A 10,645-nucleotide genomic window follows, 5' to 3' on the forward strand; every position below is an offset into this window, starting at 1 on the left:
ATTTCTTTTCGCAATTGCAATTGTAATGTGCAATATAGAAAAATTAATAAAAAAATATAAACAGGGGCTTGTTGTAACAGTTTTTTTTATTTAATATATCTTGAGAACTACTGATCATATTTCTACAAAATAAAGATGGATAGTTGCTATAACCCTTTCTTTACCAAATTTAGTAAAAATATTTTCACAACTATTTTTCATTACTTTACAATTTATTTATATTTTCTAAAAAGTGCGGTGTTACAATTTACCTCGTGTTTGTAGCTAGTTGTAACATCTACCAGGGCAAGTTGTAACGACAGAAAAAACGACAATAATGCCTTGGAAATTCTTGCTCTACTCATTTTTAGGACAAATTACTTATTTTTAAGTAATTCTCTTGATATATCAACGCAAACTACATTTATTATCATAATATTATTTATTTGATCATATTTCCGTCTTGAATAAATCCATTAAATATGAAAAAATTGTTAGTCATTAGGTTCATCGCAGTTTAAATCACCTCATCACATGTATATGATTTACAGTTTACACATAGTTATATTAATTTTGAAATTCCACATAGAAAAAGACTACATGAAATAAATCTACGTGCGGATCAGAGAATATTAATTATTAAATCATTACGTCAGTCAATTAATTATAAATACATAATGATATATGATGTAAAAATACGTACACACGAGTACACATAATATACATTTTACATTTATTTTTTAGTAGGCAAGAATTTAAGGGCGATAGGTTGTTTAAGATTAAAATTATACTAAATCATATATATATATATATATATATATATATATATATATATATATATAAATTCATGTGTATATTTTTATAAAAGTGTGTTTTATACAGGAAACAAAATGATTTCAAGGATCCCTACTTGCATAATGTTTGTAAAGCACGAAGATGTATTGTAATGATTTGTAAGTTCAAATAAATTGCGAATTAAATGCACAGATCAACAGTTTTTTGCACATTTTGATTGTGTTATATTATAGTAATTATCCAATTTAGCAACTATCCATCACCATAATTAAATGTATGAATAATTATACTGCAGGGGTTAAAAAATCTCCTTTTTTCGATTATTTTTCACATATAAATCATAAATGTTTCGACAAAAGCAGTTTTAGTGAATTAGGCGATTTAAATCTGAAGATTCTGCAGTTATTTCGAAAAACTTAAGATTACAGAAATAAATGGAAAAGTTTTAAATTTTTTTGACCAATATTGGACGATGAGTTTTTGCATTCAGTGTACTTTAGAGCCATGTCAATACAGATGTATGATATAAAGTTACATACAACTCAGGATTTGAACTCAGAAACTTGTGGTTTGCTAAAGCTCTAATCGCGCCACGATTTCCCTCCTAGTTGGCATTTGCTCAACTGAATATTTTTTGTTATTTTTTTTTAATAGAAATAAATATTCAAAGTTTCATGTTTGTAGGACAATTAAAAATACGTGAAGCTATTTTAAGAATTTTTTTTATTCTAACTTATTTTCTATGTACTATATTTTGCATGTTAGTTTTTTAATATATCGCATTTTAAACCTAAATTCAATCGTGTATCTTGCTTAGTAAAAAATTTGCAAATCAACATTCTTGCGTGCTGATTCACTTCATTCTATATATATAAATACATTAAATATAAATATTTCAACCAGTTTTTAACAAAGTATTTATGAGTTTTTGAATTATGATTTAAATGCCGAGATCTAATCTGCAGACTTTTTTTTTAATAAATGGAAATTTTATACGAATCAGTCGTTTTATAGTTATAAAATTTGATTACGTAACAATAAAATTATTTAATTATATTATATATCTGATACGCTATTTTTACAATAGTAAAAATACATTTCATTCTAATACAGCAATAATCAGTACATTTTTTTCATTTTAGACATCCAGGCTTGTCAATTTCGTGAAAATTCTCTATGAAACAGCCAGTTTTCATGGTATTTAGGAGCATATATGTAATAATATTAAAAAAATAACATTGTTGATTTTTTAAATAATATGTTTATGATTTACTAAATTCCAATTATGTATTCCTCGAGTATTATTTGTGCCAGGTAAAATGCAAGCTTGAATACTTATAAACTTTCGGGCAATCTTGCAGCAACTAAAGGCGTATTAGATTTTCTGTTTTTGTAAGTTGTAAGTACAAAATCCATTTACATTAATTTTTTTAATTTTGATTTAGAACATATTAGCAAACTATTTGCTAATCTAATCTAACTAACTAAATAAATCTGCTACGATGGGCTAAAAAGACTGAGCCTATTAAAAAAGCTGAAAAAATAATTCCGGGCATTTTAGAGATAGGTTGAAAAAATGAAAATGTCTACAAAAATTAAAAATCTAGTTAATCAAAAAATTCTATGAATTATAAAAATTGCATAATTCTTTGCTTACATTTAAATTTTCTACTACAATGAATCTAACCCTGTATTCGAATATATATAAATATAAATGTATGGTAGAAACACGTACGCATTTGAAAATCATGTCTAGTCTAGTATGCAAAATAAATGTACAAAACCAATAATTGAACAAAACAATCAGGCGAATAATTTTCTATAAATTTTATTTAACTCTTTGTAGGAGATAAATTTACCAGAAAATCTAATATGCTATTTTTATTTTCTACATTTTCATTCCGAATCGTTTGACAATAAAATTATAAAAAGTTCTTGTTTATGTATGTGAACTAAAGGTTGACCTTTTGTCGATGGTTTTGTTTCAGAAACGGTTACACCGATTTCAAAAATTTAAAAGCCATGAAAACTCGATAAAATAAACTAAAAGAAAAAAAACATGATAAGCAGAATAATGTTGGGTGTTGATCGTCAAAGCAGTTTCTTTATAATTATCAAATGAGTACAAGATTGTTTGTACACGTTTTTGTCAAAAATCCTGAAAGGATTTTAAAATTCAGAAACAATTTAAAAAATGTATGTTGGGAATCGTTATTAATTCATACGAAGATAGGCTCGAAACCAAGCGTTAGAAAACAATTCTATTATGTCGGAGATTCACCCCTTATTGTAAAAAGTGAAATATACAATTGTAGTTTTTAGTATTAAAATTTATATAATACTGATGATATATTTCTAATTTGATGCAGCAATGTCGTAGAAGGCTATGTGTTCGGACGTCTTTTCGTTTTATCATATTGGCCATGAAGGTGACAAACTTTAGGGCATTAAGCTTTACACGGAATGGTTGCTACCCCTGGTAGAGGGGGTAGCGGTGTATTTTAATTGAACTAGTTGTTCACTTCAAAAAGTAGAGTCCGCTTAACAACATGTACATAACCAATAAAAATAAATATATCTTCTTTCATTATAACTTAGTAACAAATCAGTGATTGTAATTAGAACTGCAACAAATACATAATATACAAACGAATCAGTGTTTAATACAGACCATAGCTACAAGGGTTAAATTATAACCCAACAACCTGAATTATCGAATGAGAGTTTTAATAAATACTATAACTACGTAACGCAAAAGTACACTATTTTTATTTGAAAATATATCTTAGATCTAAGGATTAGTTTTTATCAGTTCGGCTTGATATCAAGTTGAATAATCAAAAAATCTAGTCATTCCAAACAAGGAATTAATTAATAGTTATTAACCTTTCCACTAGGATGCGCCGCTCCGGCAATTCGCGAGCGGGAGGAAGCAATTTTCATATTTTGTTTTTTCAAATTTATTATTGATTCCTCAAATACCTAGTCAGCAACACACGTTATTTTAGAAAAACATCCTAATCCAAAAAAATAATTTAGAATATTTGATGTGCTTTATGAGTCAAAATGACAGTAATCATCCACCAAAAGAGTGTGAAGAAATTTCGATCGAAAGTGTGCCGGCTAGACGAAGTCGAAGTCGAAGTCGCCGATCTCGTCGCTAGCCGAAGAATGCGCCGCGCGCCGAGACGAAAGTAGGCCTCTCTCTCGGCCACGGAAAGTGGGAGAGCGGACCGAGACTCTCGATCTGGCCTTATTCACTATTCCGACGATGAATTATTATTAATAATGTAAAAATTTATGAAATATCACTCGAAAACGTTCTGGATCTGTGGGCTTTGAGAAATTCTAAATTTACGAACCAAAACTTCAATTTGGAATTATAAGCAATTCCGCGTCGTTTACTTTATTTTGGATTGGAAGTAATAGAATATTGGCCCTAATGCTCGTGTCCAGATTACTGTAATTAAATTTACATCATCTACCAAAAAATAACGATGAACTTTAAAATGTATTTTACGATAAAAGCAACAACAAATACTATACTTTTGAATTTACACGCTTTGAAAAATTTTAAATTTACGAAACAAATCTGTAATTTGAAATTGTAAGCGTGCGGTTTATTACTTGATAAAATAAAATGTTATTATTTTTATCCAAAATGCAGTTTCTCAAATTCTGTAATTTGCCAAGTTCTAATTGAAATTAACATTATTTATTGAACCTTGCAATGCACTTAAAATCTACAAGAATAAGAAAAGTTTGTTAAGGAAAATCCATTACTAGAGCTCATGAAACTGTTAAGTTGTGATTCCTGATGAAAAAGTGAAAAGAAATCTGAAAAGCAAAAAATTATAATACAATCCTTCGCTACTAAATATAAAATATACAGTATATAGCTAACTTGAAAGTGGAAGCATAAGTTAGGTAAAAAAAATTCACAAAAATGAATAAAAAGTGATTAATGGTAATTAATGGTAACAAAACGGTAATGAGAATACCAAACAAACGAGGAGAAGGGAATCATTGATTTTGTTATGGTCTCATACCATGGACTGCCTTCCTATGCCATTGCCTGCCTTTATTATTATTATGTAGTTAACATAATAAGAATAATGTAGAACGTGATTTTTTTTGTATACCTATTAACTGTCCTGAGACGCTTTTAGGAAAAAGTATCTCACGTTCTTGGAATTTTGAACTTGCAAGTGCTTTTTAGTTATATCTATGGTGGAATTGTGTTTATTTTTTATTATTGTGGCCAACTTTTGTTTATTTAAATTTTAGGACCATAACCGTGAATAACATTTTTAAGACCATAATCAAAAACAGTAACACAATTTCCCCAAGTTTTCAAGAATTAAGACTTTTGGTTGAACTATGAATATAAAATTCTTAAGATCGCCTTCTAATAATACTAAAAATTAGTATAAATAAATCAAAAACAATATTATATTGTTAATATATATTGCTTTTGGTTTGTTTATATCTAATCAAGATCTTATTTCTTGACAGATGTCCTGGAGATGTAACATACTTAGTTTCGGAACGTCGATGATAAATAAAATATTTTTAAAAAACTATTTGGTTTTTATTATCATTGGATTTTCTGTTGAAGTTTTACACTATATATATATATATATATATATATATATATATATATATGCTCGAATGAAATTATAAATACATTAAGAAATGTACAAATTATTAATTTAAGACTACTTATCATTAGCACAGAGAACCAGTTTTTAGCCACATAATTGTTAAATCTCGATAATGTATTTTTTGTATATATTATATATTTTACGAGTATTATTATTTTTACAATGTGTCTGTTATGCACGTCAGAGCAAATTAAATGACCCATAAAATACGCCGTAATAATAATCATTTTCTATTTATTGTACTAAAATTGTTTGTTATTCGAAATATGAGTCAATGTTTTCGGAAAGGGGATTTTTAATAATTAATGAGCTATTTGTAAGTTGTTTTTGTGTAATAAAAGTAGCAAATTGGATTTACATTAAGCTGATTGAAACATTAAGAGAAAACAAAATGTTAAAGGCTATTTGTTTCTTTTCTTAGGATTTTTTCGCTAATGAACTTAGTAATAATAATAATTTAAAAACGTTTGTTCTTTATGTTACGTAGTTATAAAATTTTTTAAAACTCTCCTAAGATAATACAGGTTGTTGGGTTATAATATAACCCTTGTATCTGTGGACTGTATTAAACACTGATTTGTTTGTATATTATGTATTTGTTTCAGTTCTAATTACAATCACTGATTTGTTACTGAGTTATAATAAAAGAAGATATATTTATTTTTATTGGTTATTTACATGTTGTTAAGCAGACTTTACTTTTAGAAGTGACCAATTAGTTCAATTAACACACTCCGCTACCCCCTCTACCAGGGTAGCAACCATTCCGTGTAAAGCTTAATGCCCTGAAGTTTGTCGCCTTCATGGCCAATATAATAAAACGAAAAGATGTCGATGTATTTCAGGGTGTTAAAAGCAAAATAAAGCTTTATTTAAATATAGAAGATGTCGTAAAAATATTGTATAACACTTAAAATTGAGTTATTAGACTTGTTCCTGGGTAAGTAGCTAGAACGACTGGACCTGAATTAGTGGTCCCGGGTTCTATCCCGCTTCGAGTATCTTGCTGTCAAACAGTAATGACTAGGGTTTTCACTTGGAAATTTAGACAGCAAAATGATTCCAAGTAAAAATACTCCTGATCAGGCATTGCTGCATCAATAAATATTTACCCTTTTGCAGAAATTGTAATAATAATTTGTCACACAGGGATGAGACAACTGTTCGGGTTGCCATCTGTAGAACCAAGTTTGGTAATAAGTCAAATTAGCTCAACACTTTATAGAACTTGTAAGTTCTTTATTGAGAACTTGTGTTGATTTAGATATTTAGGAAGAAATTTGGTTGTACCCCTGAAAATACATCTTTTGCCAAATATTCCAAGTGATTTAGTAAAAATTAAGAGATCAATTAATATACATGTATCAGTTCTACTCAGCAGGTGCGCCGCAGAAACGCAATTTATCGCGTTACTTGCCAGTATATTTCTATCGCCCAAACCCTTACGAAATAACAATTTTCGAAATGAAAGCAATAAGAGTAAAGTATACTAGTATGTAGCTACTGTAGCATATGAAGGATTAAATTATTTTGCAAGTGCAAACTATCTAACTGTCGCAACAAACTCGTCCATTCGGCGTGTGTTAATAACATTGGGCAAATGCACTGCACGCGGCGGTTTCCCGCATTGCGATAATAAATGCCGCGAATATTTAACTACATTTTCTCACTATACGACTAAATATTTATTGACTGGACTGCCCCAAGATCGTCTTCTGCAGAAAACCCGATTTGCTAATTTTACGTTTTCTCGACGTTACAGTCATTCTGGATCGAATGAAATCGAATGAGCAGAGGAAATGCCTTTACTTATGCCAGACTAAGTCTTTTATCTGGGTATGTTAAGCTCATTCTTAATAATACCATGATTCTGAATATTTCAACACTAAAATTCGAAATAGTATGTGTGTATTTGAGCCAAAATTGACTATATTTTTATTATAATTTTTGTGCACAATTGTGAAACCTTATCGTGCAACCCATATAGTTGATTATGAATAGATTCTTGCGCATCCATCTTCTCGAGCGTAAATGTAAGTCCAGTTCATCATCATGCAATATTTTTTTTTTGTATTTTCTTAATTTACTTTTTGTTACAATAATTACCTACAGAAATTGCGCAACAAATGACATGAAATCACGATCAAGTTTCGCCTCGACGTCAGAAACGCTTTCTATATTTTTGCACTGATGTTCCGTTGGTGGACCGTTTTGGTTTCAATTTCAAATTTCTTGCACAAATGTAATTAATTCAATCATGAATTGTTGTTAAGCAAATTGATAGAATTTCTCTCATTATAAACAAAAGTAATTAATTAACAAATTAAATTCATTATTTAACATATTAAATTCATGTTCAGTTGCTTTGCTGCAACAAGTAATAGGTTTATCTAAATTTCAAAGTTCTACGTTCTTTTGTGGTAAGAATAAAAACGTAACTAGAAATTTTTTGAAGAGAGCAAATCAATCATTTTCCTATTCATATTTGATATACATATGTATTTTTTCATTACACTGTACAATATTTTTAATGGTTATATTTAATACTAGTGATGTTCTAATACATTTTTTTAGAATGACGATGACAAAATTTAACGTAATGCTGCAATATTCAATCTAAAAGAAAATTTTCAGCATAATTCTCAAATGGTATCTTTTAAATTTTCAAAATTCATTTAGAGTTTTAGACGTAAAAGTTTATAAAAAAATTCAAGAAAACTAAAAAAATATACATACGTTGTTCTCTAATTTTGATGTCTACCTATTTAGAATGACATGAAATGTCGAGTAAACACAAAATTAGCAAATCGATTTTTTTGGCGTAAACAAACTTTTCTTGCGGGAATTAAAAAAGTATTAAAGTGAGATTTTTGTATAAACAAAATATTAAATACAAAATATATTTTTACGAATAAAAAGACATTAGATTTGTATTAACCATGAGCTGAAAAAAAGGTTTTAAGAAAAAGGTAAAATATTGCTTCACATACACACATACTTTTTTCCAATTTTGGCTTCAAATAATTCAAAATTACTTGAAACGTCGAGTTCAAAATGAACTTGTCGATCGGGTTAAGGTCTAAATTTATAAGTAAGCCGTTATCAATAATAATAATAAATAATAGATATATCTTAAAACATCTAAACTTTTAAAATTAAATGTTCATAAAAAAGGTGGAAACACTTTAAACATAAATATATTTTAGATATTTATAATTTTAATACTGCCAATACTACTGCTTATTTGTTCAATATTTTAAAATCAATCTAAAATTAACGAGTCCTATACTGATTTTGAAGACTTTGAAAATGGCAACCCAAACGGTTATTCTATCTCTGTAATTAATTTATTACTACAATTTCTGTAATTCTGATAAATTTTTATTGATGTAGTGATGTCGAATAAGAGCTATTTTTATTCGGAAACATATTGCTATCAATATTTTTGAGTGAAAACCGATGTCACTACTGCTTGACGTCAGGCTGTTCAAGGCGGGTATCAAACCTGAAATCTCTGATACGAAACCCAGTAATTCCAGGCTATTAGGCCGTGGAGATCATTACTGTATATTTCAATGCCATATTTCTAATGAATATCAACAATTAAAACAATTAATTAGTATACTTACTTTTTTATTGCAAATCATCTAATGGGTCAAAAAAGATCAAAATTTGGGCCTGGATTAGACATTTAACTACTGTTTGACATAAGGCTGTGCGAAACGGGTATAGAACTTGAAAGTACGGTTTCAAATCCCAAAACAGAAATACTGATAATTTTTTGAATTGGTGCAATAATGCTGGGTAAGAGCTATTTTTATTTGGAAACGTATTGCTAGAAGACGTCCATTAATCCCGTGAGGTTTTAATGAACGATAGTAAGATATCATGTGTATTTTTTACCTGAATTTAAAAAAAAAACCAAAAATTTCAAAAAAAAAAAATTACAATTTCTTCTCGCAACTAAAAATACACGTAATATTTGGTGGGGAAAAGAACATAATTTTGTATTTCACCACGTATCACCAAGAGGGAGGGGGGTTAAAAAATCCTTAAAAAATCGATCACGTGATTAATGGACGCTCTCCTATCTATGTTTTTAAGTGTCACTACTGCTTGACATAAGGCTGTCCAAAGCGGGTATACAACTCGAAAGTTTGGTTTCAAATCCCAAAACAAACTGTATCTTTTGAATGATATATTTTTAATCAATGTCAACAATGAAAATATTAAATTTGTGTAGATACTTACTTAAATCATCCGAAGGGTTCCAGGTTGGGGTGTATCAGATGTTTGAGCTTTCGTTTCCGTAAAAATTTGAAATTTCTATACAAAAATCGAAGTCCAGGTGCGTAATCGTAATCCGTCGTCATCATAATGATATCCGTTGCCGAATATATCGCTATCAGGCCGCAATCGAGATCGAGGTGTCACTTTTACTCGTCGACGAGGAGCGCTCGACGTTCAGTCAAGCTCAATTTGCGGGACCGACAGGTTGTACCTGAAAAAAATAAACAAGCCAAATATATTTTAACAATAGACAAACATAATTTAATTTTTTAAAACAGACATTTTATCTGTGTGAAAATCGTGCATGGATGAATGATAATAGTGCTTATTTTTTATCGGTGTTATTATTTTCGTATAAAGTGACAATTATTGGATAGCTACCAAAATTTTATAGGTAAGAAAAAAATTATAATTTACATTATATACATATATATATATATATATATATATATATATATATATATATATTAGGGATGGTCAATTTTCAGCCACATTACAAATAAATCATTTCAAGAAACTTTGCCGAAGACTCTATTACCTGGAAGTTAATTTCGAGCCACCAAAAATTTCCAAAAAGCTTTTTTTCTATATATACAATTCCAAGGATCCCATATTTACTCTGAATTTAAGAAAAAACTTTCCATGATTGGTGGATCAATTTTTTTGGCAAAATCACGAGTAGATCATTTCAAGAAACTTTGCCGAAGAAACTACAGCCCGGAAGTGAACTTTAAGTCAGCGAAAATTTCAAAGAAAGCTCTTTCTCGAAATACACTCCGAAAGGTCTTATGTTTACTGGGAATTTAAAAATAAACTTTGCATGGTTATATATATATATATATATATATATATATATATATATATATATATATATTATTATCTCTTTTATTTACAACTGTCCTGTTAAGGACATTCAA

At 28.8% G+C, this 10,645-nt stretch overlaps 1 pseudogene; it reads right to left on the reverse strand.

Annotated features, from left to right (window-relative positions):
- LOC113376345 overlaps positions 1-9,935 on the reverse strand; it is a 117,401-nt pseudogene extending 107,466 nt beyond the window's left edge.
- Positions 9,936-10,645: the final 710 nt, after the last annotated feature.

This window comes from Ctenocephalides felis, unplaced genomic scaffold (genome assembly GCF_003426905.1).
Source record: "Ctenocephalides felis isolate EL2017-DRISC unplaced genomic scaffold, ASM342690v1 CF-g0.4_SCAFFOLD_01886, whole genome shotgun sequence".
NCBI lineage: Eukaryota > Metazoa > Arthropoda > Insecta > Siphonaptera > Pulicidae > Ctenocephalides > Ctenocephalides felis.